The 17,676-nt window shown below is 63.1% G+C and overlaps 2 non-coding genes across 2 annotated transcripts; both read right to left on the bottom strand.

Annotated features, from left to right (window-relative positions):
- Window positions 1–2,269: 2,269 nt before the first annotated feature.
- Window positions 2,270–2,388, bottom strand: LOC131866605 (5S ribosomal RNA). The gene has a single exon (XR_009365206.1). It is a non-coding gene; the product is annotated as a 5S ribosomal RNA (ribosomal RNA).
- A 7,804-nt stretch (window positions 2,389–10,192) lies between these two features.
- LOC131866593 (5S ribosomal RNA) lies at window positions 10,193–10,311 on the bottom strand. The gene has a single exon (XR_009365194.1). It is a non-coding gene; the product is annotated as a 5S ribosomal RNA (ribosomal RNA).
- Window positions 10,312–17,676: the final 7,365 nt, after the last annotated feature.

Raw genomic sequence — 17,676 nt, 5'->3', positions numbered from 1 at the left:
GGAAATTTTAAAATCTCGTTTTTTTTTTGCCTTTTATGGAAATTAGTGAAGGCATCGCATCAAAGGTGCGCACCTCGCTGCCCACCTTGGTGTGCTCCGAGGTGCCCACCACGGTGCGCAACGCCGGTGCGAACCCGGGAGCGCCCCGATGTGTGCTCCAAGGTGCGGCGTGCACGAAGTCGGACCCCGGTTTGCCCCGGGTGCGCACCTCGCGTGCACCTTGGTGCGCACACCTTGGCTGGGTTGCGCGGCCTGGTGGGCACCATGGTGCGCACCAAGGAGCGCTCCGAAGTGTGCTCCAAGGTGCGGCGTGCACGAAGTCGGAGCCCGGTTTGCCCCGGGTACGCACCTCGCGTGCACCTTCGCCGGGGTGGGCACCTCGGCTGGGTTGCGCGCCCTGGTGCGCACCAAGGAGCGCTCCGAAGTGTGCTCCAAGGTGCGGCGTGCACGAAGTCGGAGCCCGGTTTGCCCCGGGTGCGCACCTTCGCCGCGGTGCGCACCATGGCGTGCACGAAGTCGGAGCCCGGTTTGCCCCGGGTGCGCACCTCGCGTGCACCTTCGGCGGGGTTGCGCGCCCTGGTGGGCACCATGGTGCGCACCAAGGAGCGCTCCGAAGTGTGCTCCAAGGTGCGGCGTGCACGAAGTCGGAGCCCGGTTTGCCCCGGGTGCGCACCTCGCGTGCACCTTCGGCGGGGTTGCGCGCCCTGGTGGGCACCATGGTGCGCACCAAGGAGCGCTCCGAAGTGTGCTCCAAGGTGCGGCGTGCACGAAGTCGGAGCCCGGTTTGCCCCGGGTGCGCACCTCGCGTGCACCTTCGCCGCGGTGGGCACCATGGCGTGCACGAAGTCGGAGCCCGGTTTGCCCCGGGTGCGCACCTCGCGTGCACCTTCGCCGGGGTGGGCACCTCGGCTGGGTTGCGCGCCCTGGTGCGCACCAAGGAGCGCTCCGAAGTGTGCTCCAAGGTGCGGCGTGCACGAAGTCGGAGCCCGGTTTGCCCCGGGTGCGCACCTCGCGTGCACCTTCGCCAGGGTGGGCACCTCGGTGCGCACACCTTCTCAATGTTTTCTTGCCTTTTCTGGAAATTGGTGAAGGCAGCGCATCAAAGGTGCGCACCTCGGTGTGCTCCGAGGTGCGAACCCGAGAGCGCTCCGAGGTGCCCACGAAGTCGAAAGTCGGGTTAATTGCATTGTTTTCCCCGGGTGCGCTCCGAGGTGCGCAACATCGGCGCGCACCAAGGAGGGCTCCGAAGTGTGCTCCAAGGTGCGCACGATGGCGTGCACCTCTGGTGCGCACGATTCGGAGCTCGGTTTGACCGGGGTGCGCACACCTTGGCTGGGTTGCGCACCTTTTGTGCGCTCCAAGGTGCGCACGAAGTCGGAGCTCGGTTTGCCCCGGGTGCGCACCTTCGCCAGGGTGCGCACCTTGATGCGCACGCCTTGGCTGGGCTGCGCACCTTGGTGGGCGCCATGGTGCGCACCTTTCGTGCGCTCCAAGGTGCGCACGAAGTCGGAGCTCGGTTTGCCCCGGGTGCGCACCTTGGTGGGCGCCATGGTGCACTCCGAGGTGCCCAAGATTGGTGCGCACCAAGGAGCGCTCCGAAGTGCGCTCCAAGGTGCGCGCGAAGTCGAAAGTTGGGTTAATTGTCCGGTTTGCCTCGGGTGCGCACCTTGCGTGCACCTTCGCCAGGGTGGGCGCCTTGGTGCGCACACCTTGGCTGGGCTGCGCACACCTTGGCACCCGCGTTTCCTTCATTTTAAATTTTTTTTTTTACAATCTCTCAAGTGGGAAATTCTATAATCTCAACTTTTTTTGCCTTTTCAGGAAACTTTTGAATGGAGCGCATCATTGGTGCGCTCCGAAGTGTGCTCCAAAGCTCTCTCCAGCTGCGTGCACCTGCCCCGGCCGCGCACCCGGCCCCGCCCAGCTTCGCTCACCTGTCCCGGGCGTCTGGTGCGGAACCTTAGAGTAAGAAACATCACCGTGCACCTTGGCCAACGTGCGCGACTCGACCGAGCGCGCACTGGCCGAGGTGCACACCGATTTCACCTGGGTGCGCGCGCAGCACCTCGGGCGCACCGGGGTGCGCGCACAACGCCCGGGTTGCACCGTGGCCTGTGTGCTCGGGGCGCCTCGGGTGCGCGCTCGGTGTCGCCCCCGCGCGCGCGGTAGTGCGGGCAGCGCACCCCGGCCCGGCCCGGCCCCGACGAGAACGCAAACGGGCAAAAGGTTTATTCAAATAGCATTGCGATGCCCGGCGAAAAACTAAAAAAGGGTGCAACACCGGGACTTCCCGGGAGGTCACCCATCCCAGTACTACTCCGGCCCAAGCGCGCTTAACTGCGGAGTTCTGATGGGATCCGGTGCACTAACGCTGGTATGATCGCACCCGTTATGAGCTTGTCGCAGTGTGTACTTAGCAAACCGCGACCCACGTGCGAATCCACCCCGGCCACCCACCCCCGTCGAGGTGCACACCCTCCCTCGCGAAGTGCGCCCCGTTCGCCAAGTGTGAGCCCTGCCCGGGTGCGCGCACCTTGCTAGGGCGTCGGGTGTGCACCCGGCCCGGCCTACGTGCGTGCACCTGGAGGGGGCGTCGTGTGCGTGCAGTGTCCCGTCTGCAACGCGGTGCCCACACACCACCTCGGGCGCAACGACCTGCGCTCACATGTGGGCCGAGTGCACCTTGGTGCATGTTCGGGGCGCCTCGGGTGCACGCTCGATCTTGCCCCGGTGCACCAAGGCGCTCGGTTTGCCCCGGGTGCGCACTTGGTGCAAGGTGGGCACCCAAAATAGGGATCAAGCACCAAAACACAAGTTTCGGGATGCAAAATGGGACCCAAGGACCACAAATGCGTTCCAAGACCCATGATGGGTCCACGAGAACAAAAATGTGTTCCGAGACTTAATAAACAAATATTGGGTTTTAGGAGAAGAAACATGCTCTGATGCCCAAAACGAGAATCGACCCCGAAAAGGCCACAGGCCAAAAGTGGGATGCGAGACAAAAAAAAATGGGACCCGAGGACCAAAATTGGGTTCCCAGGTCGAAGACAGGGCAACCGGACAAGAAACGACCTCTAAGGCTCGAAATGAGTCCCGACGACTAAAACTTGACAAGAAGCACCCATCAGGCACCCAACTCGACACCCATGGGATGCCGACCCACCCGGGCTTCCACCTAGCACACCTTGGCACCCACCCACCCTCGCACCCAACCTCGCACCCAACTTAGCACCTTTGAACCCACATTGGCACTCACCCTGACCCTGGCACCTTGGAACCCACATTGGCACTCACCTTGACCCTGGCACCCACCTTTGCACTCACCTTGGGACCCACCCTGGCTCCCACCTCGGCACCCACCCAGACACCCACCTTGGTTCCTTGGCACCCACCTTGGATCCTTGGCACCCACCCCGACACCCACCTTGGCACGCAACTTGGCTACTTGCCACCCACCTTGGCTCCTTGACGCCCACCCCGACAACCACCTCGTGACCTACCCTGGCTAGGGTTGGTGCACACCCACCCTGGTGCCCACCTTGGCACCCACCCTATGACCCACCTTGGCACGCACCTTAGTACCCACCCCGTTACCCACCCTAGGACCCACCCCGTGACCCACCTTGGCCAGGGTGGGTGCCTTGGTGCGCACAACTTGCCTGGGCTGCACACCAGGGCGGGCTCAAGATGGCACCCGCGTTCCGTTTTTTTCACTATCTTTCAAAACGGAAATTTTAAAATCTCATTTTTTTCTTTTTTTTGCCTTTTCTGGAAATTAGTGAAGGCAGCGCATCAAAGGTGCGCAATGCTGGTGCGAACCTGGGAGCGCTCCGATGTGTGCTCCAAGGTGCGGCGTGCACGAAGTCCGAGCCCGGTTTGCCCCGGGTGCGCACCTCGCGTGCACCTTCGCCGGGGTGAGCACCTTGGCTGGGTTGCGCGCCCTGGTGCGTACCAAGGAGCGCTCTGAAGTGTGCTCCAAGGTGCGGCGTGCACGAAGTCGGAGCCCGGTTTGCCCCGGGTGTGCACCTCGGGTGCGCACCTCGCGTGCACCTTCGCTGCGGTGGGCACCTTGGCTGGGTTGCGCGCCTTGGTGGGCACCATGCAGTGCACGAAGTCGGAGCCCGGTTTGCCCCGGGCGCGCACCTCCGCCAGGGTGGGCACCTTGGTGCGCACAACTTGCCTGGGCTGCGCACCAGGAAGGGCTCAAGATGGCACCCGCGTTCCGTTTTTTTCACTATCTTTCAGAACGGAAATTTTAAAATATCGTTTTTTTTTGCCTTTTCTGGAAATTAGTGAAGGCAGCGCATCAAAGGTGCGCAACGCTGGTGCGAACCTGGGAGCGCTCCGATGTGTGCTCCAAGGTGCGGCGTGCACAAAGTCGGAGCCCGGTTTGCCCCGGGTGCGCCCTGGTGGGCACCATGGTGCGCACCAAGGAGCGCTCCGAAGTGTGCTCCAAGGTGCGGCCTGCACGAAGTCGGAGCCCGGTTTGCCCCGGGTGTGCACCTCGGGTGGGCACCTTGGTGCGCATGCCTTGCCTGGGCTGCGCACCAGGGCGGGCTCAAGATGGCACCCGCGTTCCTTTTTTTTCACTATCTTTCAAAACGGAAATTTTAAAATCTCATTTTTTTTTGCCTTTTTCTGGAAATTAGTGAAGGCAGCGCATCAAAGGTGCGCACCTCGCTGCCCACCACGGTGCGCAACGCCGGTGGGCACCCGGGAGTGCTTCGAAGTGTGCTCCAAGGTGTTGCGTGCACGTTGTCGGAGCCCGGTTTGCCCCGGGTGCGCACCTCGCGTGCACCTTCGTCGGGGTGGGCACCTTGGCTTGGTTTGCCCCGGCTGCGCTCCGAAGCGGGGTTATTGGAGCGCCGCCTCTTTTTTTGTCGGAGCGTTTGGTGGGGTTTCTCGCATTGGCTCTTCCGAGGCCCGGTTGCCACCCTGGCGCGCACGAAGTCGGAAGTAGGGTTAATTGCCCGGGTGCGCACCTTTGCCAGGGTGGCACCTTACCTGGGCTGCGCACCAGGGCGGGCTCAAGATGGCACGCGCGTTCCGTTTTTTTCACTATCTTTCAAAACGGAAATTTTAAAATCTCCTTTTTTTTTTGCCTTTTCTGGAAATTAGTGAAGGCAGCGCATCAAAGGTGCGCACCTCGCTGCCCACCTTGGTGTGCTCTGAGGTGCGCACCCGGGAGCGCTACGAAGTGTGCTCCAAGGTGCGGCGTGCACGTTGTCGGAGCCCGGTTTGCCCCGGGTGCGCACCTCGCCTGCACCTTGGCCGGGGTGGGCACCTTGGCTGGGTTTGCCCAGGGTGCGCTCCGAAGCGGGGTTACTGGAGCGCCCCCTCTTTTTTTGTCAGAGAGTTTGGTGGGGTTTCTCGCATTGGCTCTTCCCAGGCCCGGTTGTTGGGTGCGCTCCCACCCTGGCGCGCGCGAAGTTGGAAGTTGGGTTAATTGCCCGGGCGCGCACCTTCGCCAGGGTGGGCACCTTGGTGCGCAAACCTTGGCTGGGCTGCGCACCAGGGCGGGCTCAAGATGGCACCAGCATTCCCTTTTTCTCACTATCTTTCAAAACGGAAATTTTAAAATCTCGTTTTTTTTTTGCCTTTTATGGAAATTAGTGAAGGCATCGCATCAAAGGTGCGCACCTCGCTGCCCACCTTGGTGTGCTCCGAGGTGCCCACCACGGTGCGCAACGCCGGTGCGAACCCGGGAGCGCCCCGATGTGTGCTCCAAGGTGCGGCGTGCACGAAGTCGGACCCCGGTTTGCCCCGGGTGCGCACCTCGCGTGCACCTTGGTGCGCACACCTTGGCTGGGTTGCGCGGCCTGGTGGGCACCATGGTGCGCACCAAGGAGCGCTCCGAAGTGTGCTCCAAGGTGCGGCGTGCACGAAGTCGGAGCCCGGTTTGCCCCGGGTGCGCACCTTCGCCGCGGTGGGCACCATGGCGTGCACGAAGTCGGAGCCCGGTTTGCCCCGGGTGCGCACCTCGCGTGCACCTTCGCCGGGGTGGGCACCTCGGCTGGGTTGCGCGCCCTGGTGCGCACCAAGGAGCGCTCTGAAGTGTGCTCCAAGGTGCGGCGTGCACGAAGTCGGAGCCCGGTTTGCCCCGGGTGTGCACCTCGCGTGCACCTTCGCTGCGGTGGGCACCTTGGCTGGGTTGCGCGCCTTGGTGGGCACCATGCAGTGCACGAAGTCGGAGCCCGGTTTGCCCCGGGCGCGCACCTCCGCCAGGGTGGGCACCTTGGTGCGCACAACTTGCCTGGGCTGCGCACCAGGAAGGGCTCAAGATGGCACCCGCGTTCCGTTTTTTTCACTATCTTTCAGAACGGAAATTTTAAAATATCGTTTTTTTTTGCCTTTTCTGGAAATTAGTGAAGGCAGCGCATCAAAGGTGCGCAACGCTGGTGCGAACCTGGGAGCGCTCCGATGTGTGCTCCAAGGTGCGGCGTGCACGAAGTCGGACCCCGGTTTGCCCCGGGTGCGCACCTCGCGTGCACCTTGGTGCGCACACCTTGGCTGGGTTGCGCGCCCTGGTGGGCACCATGGTGCGCACCAAGGAGCGCTCCGAAGTGTGCTCCAAGGTGCGGCGTGCACGAAGTCGGAGCCCGGTTTGCCCCGGGTGCGCACCTCGCGTGCACCTTCGCCGCGGTGGGCACCATGGCGTGCACGAAGTCGGAGCCCGGTTTGCCCCGGGTGCGCACCTCGCGTGCACCTTCGCCGGGGTGGGCACCTTGGTGTGCAGACCTTGGCTGGGTTGCGCGCCCTGGTGGGCACCATGGTGCGCACCAAGGAGCGCTCCGAAGTGTGCTCCAAGGTGCGGCCTGCACGAAGTCGGAGCCCGGTTTGCCCCGGGTGTGCACCTCGGGTGGGCACCTTGGTGCGCATGCCTTGCCTGGGCTGCGCACCAGGGCGGGCTCAAGATGGCACCCGCGTTCCTTTTTTTTCACTATCTTTCAAAACGGAAATTTTAAAATCTCATTTTTTTTTGCCTTTTTCTGGAAATTAGTGAAGGCAGCGCATCAAAGGTGCGCACCTCGCTGCCCACCACGGTGCGCAACGCCGGTGGGCACCCGGGAGTGCTTCGAAGTGTGCTCCAAGGTGCTGCGTGCACGTTGTCGGAGCCCGGTTTGCCCCGGGTGCGCACCTCGCGTGCACCTTCGTCGGGGTGGGCACCTTGGCTGGGTTTGCCCCGGCTGCGCTCCGAAGCGGGGTTATTGGAGCGCCGCCTCTTTTTTTGTCGGAGCGTTTGGTGGGGTTTCTCGCATTGGCTCTTCCGAGGCCCGGTTGCCACCCTGGCGCGCACGAAGTCGGAAGTAGGGTTAATTGCCCGGGTGCGCACCTTTGCCAGGGTGGGCACCTTACCTGGGCTGCGCACCAGGGCGGGCTCAAGATGGCACGCGCGTTCCGTTTTTTTCACTATCTTTCAAAACGGAAATTTTAAAATCTCCTTTTTTTTTTGCCTTTTCTGGAAATTAGTGAAGGCAGCGCATCAAAGGTGCGCACCTCGCTGCCCACCTTGGTGTGCTCTGAGGTGCGCACCCGGGAGCGCTACGAAGTGTGCTCCAAGGTGCGGCGTGCACGTTGTCGGAGCCCGGTTTGCCCCGGGTGCGCACCTCGCCTGCACCTTGGCCGGGGTGGGCACCTTGGCTGGGTTTGCCCAGGGTGCGCTCCGAAGCGGGGTTACTGGAGCGCCCCCTCTTTTTTTGTCAGAGCGTTTGGTGGGGTTTCTCGCATTGGCTCTTCCCAGGCCCGGTTGTTGGGTGCGCTCCCACCCTGGCGCGCGCGAAGTTGGAAGTTGGGTTAATTGCCCGGGCGCGCACCTTCGCCAGGGTGGGCACCTTGGTGCGCACACCTTGGCTGGGCTGCGCACCAGGGCGGGCTCAAGATGGCACCAGCATTCCCTTTTTCTCACTATCTTTCAAAACGGAAATTTTAAAATCTCGTTTTTTTTTTGCCTTTTATGGAAATTAGTGAAGGCATCGCATCAAAGGTGCGCACCTCGCTGCCCACCTTGGTGTGCTCCGAGGTGCCCACCACGGTGCGCAACGCCGGTGCGAACCCGGGAGCGCCCCGATGTGTGCTCCAAGGTGCGGCGTGCACGAAGTCGGACCCCGGTTTGCCCCGGGTGCGCACCTCGCGTGCACCTTGGTGCGCACACCTTGGCTGGGTTGCGCGGCCTGGTGGGCACCATGGTGCGCACCAAGGAGCGCTCCGAAGTGTGCTCCAAGGTGCGGCGTGCACGAAGTCGGAGCCCGGTTTGCCCCGGGTACGCACCTCGCGTGCACCTTCGCCGGGGTGGGCACCTCGGCTGGGTTGCGCGCCCTGGTGCGCACCAAGGAGCGCTCCGAAGTGTGCTCCAAGGTGCGGCGTGCACGAAGTCGGAGCCCGGTTTGCCCCGGGTGCGCACCTTCGCCGCGGTGCGCACCATGGCGTGCACGAAGTCGGAGCCCGGTTTGCCCCGGGTGCGCACCTCGCGTGCACCTTCGGCGGGGTTGCGCGCCCTGGTGGGCACCATGGTGCGCACCAAGGAGCGCTCCGAAGTGTGCTCCAAGGTGCGGCGTGCACGAAGTCGGAGCCCGGTTTGCCCCGGGTGCGCACCTCGCGTGCACCTTCGGCGGGGTTGCGCGCCCTGGTGGGCACCATGGTGCGCACCAAGGAGCGCTCCGAAGTGTGCTCCAAGGTGCGGCGTGCACGAAGTCGGAGCCCGGTTTGCCCCGGGTGCGCACCTCGCGTGCACCTTCGCCGCGGTGGGCACCATGGCGTGCACGAAGTCGGAGCCCGGTTTGCCCCGGGTGCGCACCTCGCGTGCACCTTCGCCGGGGTGGGCACCTCGGCTGGGTTGCGCGCCCTGGTGCGCACCAAGGAGCGCTCCGAAGTGTGCTCCAAGGTGCGGCGTGCACGAAGTCGGAGCCCGGTTTGCCCCGGGTGCGCACCTCGCGTGCACCTTCGCCAGGGTGGGCACCTCGGTGCGCACACCTTCTCAATGTTTTCTTGCCTTTTCTGGAAATTGGTGAAGGCAGCGCATCAAAGGTGCGCACCTCGGTGTGCTCCGAGGTGCGAACCCGAGAGCGCTCCGAGGTGCCCACGAAGTCGAAAGTCGGGTTAATTGCATTGTTTTCCCCGGGTGCGCTCCGAGGTGCGCAACATCGGCGCGCACCAAGGAGGGCTCCGAAGTGTGCTCCAAGGTGCGCACGATGGCGTGCACCTCTGGTGCGCACGATTCGGAGCTCGGTTTGACCGGGGTGCGCACACCTTGGCTGGGTTGCGCACCTTTTGTGCGCTCCAAGGTGCGCACGAAGTCGGAGCTCGGTTTGCCCCGGGTGCGCACCTTCGCCAGGGTGCGCACCTTGATGCGCACGCCTTGGCTGGGCTGCGCACCTTGGTGGGCGCCATGGTGCGCACCTTTCGTGCGCTCCAAGGTGCGCACGAAGTCGGAGCTCGGTTTGCCCCGGGTGCGCACCTTGGTGGGCGCCATGGTGCACTCCGAGGTGCCCAAGATTGGTGCGCACCAAGGAGCGCTCCGAAGTGCGCTCCAAGGTGCGCGCGAAGTCGAAAGTTGGGTTAATTGTCCGGTTTGCCTCGGGTGCGCACCTTGCGTGCACCTTCGCCAGGGTGGGCGCCTTGGTGCGCACACCTTGGCTGGGCTGCGCACACCTTGGCACCCGCGTTTCCTTCATTTTAAATTTTTTTTTTTTACAATCTCTCAAGTGGGAAATTCTATAATCTCAACTTTTTTTGCCTTTTCAGGAAACTTTTGAATGGAGCGCATCATTGGTGCGCTCCGAAGTGTGCTCCAAAGCTCTCTCCAGCTGCGTGCACCTGCCCCGGCCGCGCACCCGGCCCCGCCCAGCTTCGCTCACCTGTCCCGGGCGTCTGGTGCGGAACCTTAGAGTAAGAAACATCACCGTGCACCTTGGCCAACGTGCGCGACTCGACCGAGCGCGCACTGGCCGAGGTGCACACCGATTTCACCTGGGTGCGCGCGCAGCACCTCGGGCGCACCGGGGTGCGCGCACAACGCCCGGGTTGCACCGTGGCCTGTGTGCTCGGGGCGCCTCGGGTGCGCGCTCGGTGTCGCCCCCGCGCGCGCGGTAGTGCGGGCAGCGCACCCCGGCCCGGCCCGGCCCCGACGAGAACGCAAACGGGCAAAAGGTTTATTCAAATAGCATTGCGATGCCCGGCGAAAAACTAAAAAAGGGTGCAACACCGGGACTTCCCGGGAGGTCACCCATCCCAGTACTACTCCGGCCCAAGCGCGCTTAACTGCGGAGTTCTGATGGGATCCGGTGCACTAACGCTGGTATGATCGCACCCGTTATGAGCTTGTCGCAGTGTGTACTTAGCAAACCGCGACCCACGTGCGAATCCACCCCGGGCACCCACCCCCGTCGAGGTGCACACCCTCCCTCGCGAAGTGCGCCCCGTTCGCCAAGTGTGAGCCCTGCCCGGGTGCGCGCACCTTGCTAGGGCGTCGGGTGTGCACCCGGCCCGGCCTACGTGCGTGCACCTGGAGGGGGCGTCGTGTGCGTGCAGTGTCCCGTCTGCAACGCGGTGCCCACACACCACCTCGGGCGCAACGACCTGCGCTCACATGTGGGCCGAGTGCACCTTGGTGCATGTTCGGGGCGCCTCGGGTGCACGCTCGATCTTGCCCCGGTGCACCAAGGCGCTCGGTTTGCCCCGGGTGCGCACTTGGTGCAAGGTGGGCACCCAAAATAGGGATCAAGCACCAAAACACAAGTTTCGGGATGCAAAATGGGACCCAAGGACCACAAATGCGTTCCAAGACCCATGATGGGTCCACGAGAACAAAAATGTGTTCCGAGACTTAATAAACAAATATTGGGTTTTAGGAGAAGAAACATGCTCTGATGCCCAAAACGAGAATCGACCCCGAAAAGGCCACAGGCCAAAAGTGGGATGCGAGACAAAAAAAAATGGGACCCGAGGACCAAAATTGGGTTCCCAGGTCGAAGACAGGGCAACCGGACAAGAAACGACCTCTAAGGCTCGAAATGAGTCCCGACGACTAAAACTTGACAAGAAGCACCCATCAGGCACCCAACTCGACACCCATGGGATGCCGACCCACCCGGGCTTCCACCTAGCACACCTTGGCACCCACCCACCCTCGCACCCAACCTCGCACCCAACTTAGCACCTTTGAACCCACATTGGCACTCACCCTGACCCTGGCACCTTGGAACCCACATTGGCACTCACCTTGACCCTGGCACCCACCTTTGCACTCACCTTGGGACCCACCCTGGCTCCCACCTCGGCACCCACCCAGACACCCACCTTGGTTCCTTGGCACCCACCTTGGATCCTTGGCACCCACCCCGACACCCACCTTGGCACGCAACTTGGCTACTTGCCACCCACCTTGGCTCCTTGACGCCCACCCCGACAACCACCCCGTGACCTACCCTGGCTAGGGTTGGTGCACACCCACCCTGGTGCCCACCTTGGCACCCACCCTATGACCCACCTTGGCACGCACCTTAGTACCCACCCCGTTACCCACCCTAGGACCCACCCCGTGACCCACCTTGGCCAGGGTGGGTGCCTTGGTGCGCACAACTTGCCTGGGCTGCACACCAGGGCGGGCTCAAGATGGCACCCGCGTTCCGTTTTTTTCACTATCTTTCAAAACGGAAATTTTAAAATCTCATTTTTTTCTTTTTTTTGCCTTTTCTGGAAATTAGTGAAGGCAGCGCATCAAAGGTGCGCAATGCTGGTGCGAACCTGGGAGCGCTCCGATGTGTGCTCCAAGGTGCGGCGTGCACGAAGTCCGAGCCCGGTTTGCCCCGGGTGCGCACCTCGCGTGCACCTTCGCCGGGGTGAGCACCTTGGCTGGGTTGCGCGCCCTGGTGCGTACCAAGGAGCGCTCTGAAGTGTGCTCCAAGGTGCGGCGTGCACGAAGTCGGAGCCCGGTTTGCCCCGGGTGTGCACCTCGGGTGCGCACCTCGCGTGCACCTTCGCTGCGGTGGGCACCTTGGCTGGGTTGCGCGCCTTGGTGGGCACCATGCAGTGCACGAAGTCGGAGCCCGGTTTGCCCCGGGCGCGCACCTCCGCCAGGGTGGGCACCTTGGTGCGCACAACTTGCCTGGGCTGCGCACCAGGAAGGGCTCAAGATGGCACCCGCGTTCCGTTTTTTTCACTATCTTTCAGAACGGAAATTTTAAAATATCGTTTTTTTTTGCCTTTTCTGGAAATTAGTGAAGGCAGCGCATCAAAGGTGCGCAACGCTGGTGCGAACCTGGGAGCGCTCCGATGTGTGCTCCAAGGTGCGGCGTGCACAAAGTCGGAGCCCGGTTTGCCCCGGGTGCGCCCTGGTGGGCACCATGGTGCGCACCAAGGAGCGCTCCGAAGTGTGCTCCAAGGTGCGGCCTGCACGAAGTCGGAGCCCGGTTTGCCCCGGGTGTGCACCTCGGGTGGGCACCTTGGTGCGCATGCCTTGCCTGGGCTGCGCACCAGGGCGGGCTCAAGATGGCACCCGCGTTCCTTTTTTTTCACTATCTTTCAAAACGGAAATTTTAAAATCTCATTTTTTTTTGCCTTTTTCTGGAAATTAGTGAAGGCAGCGCATCAAAGGTGCGCACCTCGCTGCCCACCACGGTGCGCAACGCCGGTGGGCACCCGGGAGTGCTTCGAAGTGTGCTCCAAGGTGTTGCGTGCACGTTGTCGGAGCCCGGTTTGCCCCGGGTGCGCACCTCGCGTGCACCTTCGTCGGGGTGGGCACCTTGGCTTGGTTTGCCCCGGCTGCGCTCCGAAGCGGGGTTATTGGAGCGCCGCCTCTTTTTTTGTCGGAGCGTTTGGTGGGGTTTCTCGCATTGGCTCTTCCGAGGCCCGGTTGCCACCCTGGCGCGCACGAAGTCGGAAGTAGGGTTAATTGCCCGGGTGCGCACCTTTGCCAGGGTGGCACCTTACCTGGGCTGCGCACCAGGGCGGGCTCAAGATGGCACGCGCGTTCCGTTTTTTTCACTATCTTTCAAAACGGAAATTTTAAAATCTCCTTTTTTTTTTGCCTTTTCTGGAAATTAGTGAAGGCAGCGCATCAAAGGTGCGCACCTCGCTGCCCACCTTGGTGTGCTCTGAGGTGCGCACCCGGGAGCGCTACGAAGTGTGCTCCAAGGTGCGGCGTGCACGTTGTCGGAGCCCGGTTTGCCCCGGGTGCGCACCTCGCCTGCACCTTGGCCGGGGTGGGCACCTTGGCTGGGTTTGCCCAGGGTGCGCTCCGAAGCGGGGTTACTGGAGCGCCCCCTCTTTTTTTGTCAGAGAGTTTGGTGGGGTTTCTCGCATTGGCTCTTCCCAGGCCCGGTTGTTGGGTGCGCTCCCACCCTGGCGCGCGCGAAGTTGGAAGTTGGGTTAATTGCCCGGGCGCGCACCTTCGCCAGGGTGGGCACCTTGGTGCGCAAACCTTGGCTGGGCTGCGCACCAGGGCGGGCTCAAGATGGCACCAGCATTCCCTTTTTCTCACTATCTTTCAAAACGGAAATTTTAAAATCTCGTTTTTTTTTTGCCTTTTATGGAAATTAGTGAAGGCATCGCATCAAAGGTGCGCACCTCGCTGCCCACCTTGGTGTGCTCCGAGGTGCCCACCACGGTGCGCAACGCCGGTGCGAACCCGGGAGCGCCCCGATGTGTGCTCCAAGGTGCGGCGTGCACGAAGTCGGACCCCGGTTTGCCCCGGGTGCGCACCTCGCGTGCACCTTGGTGCGCACACCTTGGCTGGGTTGCGCGGCCTGGTGGGCACCATGGTGCGCACCAAGGAGCGCTCCGAAGTGTGCTCCAAGGTGCGGCGTGCACGAAGTCGGAGCCCGGTTTGCCCCGGGTGCGCACCTTCGCCGCGGTGGGCACCATGGCGTGCACGAAGTCGGAGCCCGGTTTGCCCCGGGTGCGCACCTCGCGTGCACCTTCGCCGGGGTGGGCACCTCGGCTGGGTTGCGCGCCCTGGTGCGCACCAAGGAGCGCTCTGAAGTGTGCTCCAAGGTGCGGCGTGCACGAAGTCGGAGCCCGGTTTGCCCCGGGTGTGCACCTCGCGTGCACCTTCGCTGCGGTGGGCACCTTGGCTGGGTTGCGCGCCTTGGTGGGCACCATGCAGTGCACGAAGTCGGAGCCCGGTTTGCCCCGGGCGCGCACCTCCGCCAGGGTGGGCACCTTGGTGCGCACAACTTGCCTGGGCTGCGCACCAGGAAGGGCTCAAGATGGCACCCGCGTTCCGTTTTTTTCACTATCTTTCAGAACGGAAATTTTAAAATATCGTTTTTTTTTGCCTTTTCTGGAAATTAGTGAAGGCAGCGCATCAAAGGTGCGCAACGCTGGTGCGAACCTGGGAGCGCTCCGATGTGTGCTCCAAGGTGCGGCGTGCACGAAGTCGGACCCCGGTTTGCCCCGGGTGCGCACCTCGCGTGCACCTTGGTGCGCACACCTTGGCTGGGTTGCGCGCCCTGGTGGGCACCATGGTGCGCACCAAGGAGCGCTCCGAAGTGTGCTCCAAGGTGCGGCGTGCACGAAGTCGGAGCCCGGTTTGCCCCGGGTGCGCACCTCGCGTGCACCTTCGCCGCGGTGGGCACCATGGCGTGCACGAAGTCGGAGCCCGGTTTGCCCCGGGTGCGCACCTCGCGTGCACCTTCGCCGGGGTGGGCACCTTGGTGTGCAGACCTTGGCTGGGTTGCGCGCCCTGGTGGGCACCATGGTGCGCACCAAGGAGCGCTCCGAAGTGTGCTCCAAGGTGCGGCCTGCACGAAGTCGGAGCCCGGTTTGCCCCGGGTGTGCACCTCGGGTGGGCACCTTGGTGCGCATGCCTTGCCTGGGCTGCGCACCAGGGCGGGCTCAAGATGGCACCCGCGTTCCTTTTTTTTCACTATCTTTCAAAACGGAAATTTTAAAATCTCATTTTTTTTTGCCTTTTTCTGGAAATTAGTGAAGGCAGCGCATCAAAGGTGCGCACCTCGCTGCCCACCACGGTGCGCAACGCCGGTGGGCACCCGGGAGTGCTTCGAAGTGTGCTCCAAGGTGCTGCGTGCACGTTGTCGGAGCCCGGTTTGCCCCGGGTGCGCACCTCGCGTGCACCTTCGTCGGGGTGGGCACCTTGGCTGGGTTTGCCCCGGCTGCGCTCCGAAGCGGGGTTATTGGAGCGCCGCCTCTTTTTTTGTCGGAGCGTTTGGTGGGGTTTCTCGCATTGGCTCTTCCGAGGCCCGGTTGCCACCCTGGCGCGCACGAAGTCGGAAGTAGGGTTAATTGCCCGGGTGCGCACCTTTGCCAGGGTGGGCACCTTACCTGGGCTGCGCACCAGGGCGGGCTCAAGATGGCACGCGCGTTCCGTTTTTTTCACTATCTTTCAAAACGGAAATTTTAAAATCTCCTTTTTTTTTTGCCTTTTCTGGAAATTAGTGAAGGCAGCGCATCAAAGGTGCGCACCTCGCTGCCCACCTTGGTGTGCTCTGAGGTGCGCACCCGGGAGCGCTACGAAGTGTGCTCCAAGGTGCGGCGTGCACGTTGTCGGAGCCCGGTTTGCCCCGGGTGCGCACCTCGCCTGCACCTTGGCCGGGGTGGGCACCTTGGCTGGGTTTGCCCAGGGTGCGCTCCGAAGCGGGGTTACTGGAGCGCCCCCTCTTTTTTTGTCAGAGCGTTTGGTGGGGTTTCTCGCATTGGCTCTTCCCAGGCCCGGTTGTTGGGTGCGCTCCCACCCTGGCGCGCGCGAAGTTGGAAGTTGGGTTAATTGCCCGGGCGCGCACCTTCGCCAGGGTGGGCACCTTGGTGCGCACACCTTGGCTGGGCTGCGCACCAGGGCGGGCTCAAGATGGCACCAGCATTCCCTTTTTCTCACTATCTTTCAAAACGGAAATTTTAAAATCTCGTTTTTTTTTTGCCTTTTATGGAAATTAGTGAAGGCATCGCATCAAAGGTGCGCACCTCGCTGCCCACCTTGGTGTGCTCCGAGGTGCCCACCACGGTGCGCAACGCCGGTGCGAACCCGGGAGCGCCCCGATGTGTGCTCCAAGGTGCGGCGTGCACGAAGTCGGACCCCGGTTTGCCCCGGGTGCGCACCTCGCGTGCACCTTGGTGCGCACACCTTGGCTGGGTTGCGCGGCCTGGTGGGCACCATGGTGCGCACCAAGGAGCGCTCCGAAGTGTGCTCCAAGGTGCGGCGTGCACGAAGTCGGAGCCCGGTTTGCCCCGGGTACGCACCTCGCGTGCACCTTCGCCGGGGTGGGCACCTCGGCTGGGTTGCGCGCCCTGGTGCGCACCAAGGAGCGCTCCGAAGTGTGCTCCAAGGTGCGGCGTGCACGAAGTCGGAGCCCGGTTTGCCCCGGGTGCGCACCTTCGCCGCGGTGCGCACCATGGCGTGCACGAAGTCGGAGCCCGGTTTGCCCCGGGTGCGCACCTCGCGTGCACCTTCGGCGGGGTTGCGCGCCCTGGTGGGCACCATGGTGCGCACCAAGGAGCGCTCCGAAGTGTGCTCCAAGGTGCGGCGTGCACGAAGTCGGAGCCCGGTTTGCCCCGGGTGCGCACCTCGCGTGCACCTTCGGCGGGGTTGCGCGCCCTGGTGGGCACCATGGTGCGCACCAAGGAGCGCTCCGAAGTGTGCTCCAAGGTGCGGCGTGCACGAAGTCGGAGCCCGGTTTGCCCCGGGTGCGCACCTCGCGTGCACCTTCGCCGCGGTGGGCACCATGGCGTGCACGAAGTCGGAGCCCGGTTTGCCCCGGGTGCGCACCTCGCGTGCACCTTCGCCGGGGTGGGCACCTCGGCTGGGTTGCGCGCCCTGGTGCGCACCAAGGAGCGCTCCGAAGTGTGCTCCAAGGTGCGGCGTGCACGAAGTCGGAGCCCGGTTTGCCCCGGGTGCGCACCTCGCGTGCACCTTCGCCAGGGTGGGCACCTCGGTGCGCACACCTTCTCAATGTTTTCTTGCCTTTTCTGGAAATTGGTGAAGGCAGCGCATCAAAGGTGCGCACCTCGGTGTGCTCCGAGGTGCGAACCCGAGAGCGCTCCGAGGTGCCCACGAAGTCGAAAGTCGGGTTAATTGCATTGTTTTCCCCGGGTGCGCTCCGAGGTGCGCAACATCGGCGCGCACCAAGGAGGGCTCCGAAGTGTGCTCCAAGGTGCGCACGATGGCGTGCACCTCTGGTGCGCACGATTCGGAGCTCGGTTTGACCGGGGTGCGCACACCTTGGCTGGGTTGCGCACCTTTTGTGCGCTCCAAGGTGCGCACGAAGTCGGAGCTCGGTTTGCCCCGGGTGCGCACCTTCGCCAGGGTGCGCACCTTGATGCGCACGCCTTGGCTGGGCTGCGCACCTTGGTGGGCGCCATGGTGCGCACCTTTCGTGCGCTCCAAGGTGCGCACGAAGTCGGAGCTCGGTTTGCCCCGGGTGCGCACCTTGGTGGGCGCCATGGTGCACTCCGAGGTGCCCAAGATTGGTGCGCACCAAGGAGCGCTCCGAAGTGCGCTCCAAGGTGCGCGCGAAGTCGAAAGTTGGGTTAATTGTCCGGTTTGCCTCGGGTGCGCACCTTGCGTGCACCTTCGCCAGGGTGGGCGCCTTGGTGCGCACACCTTGGCTGGGCTGCGCACACCTTGGCACCCGCGTTTCCTTCATTTTAAATTTTTTTTTTTTACAATCTCTCAAGTGGGAAATTCTATAATCTCAACTTTTTTTGCCTTTTCAGGAAACTTTT

This window comes from Cryptomeria japonica, unplaced genomic scaffold (genome assembly GCF_030272615.1).
Source record: "Cryptomeria japonica unplaced genomic scaffold, Sugi_1.0 HiC_scaffold_151, whole genome shotgun sequence".
Classification (NCBI taxonomy): Eukaryota; Viridiplantae; Streptophyta; class Pinopsida; order Cupressales; family Cupressaceae; genus Cryptomeria; species Cryptomeria japonica.
This window is presented reverse-complemented; position numbering and strand designations above follow the sequence as displayed.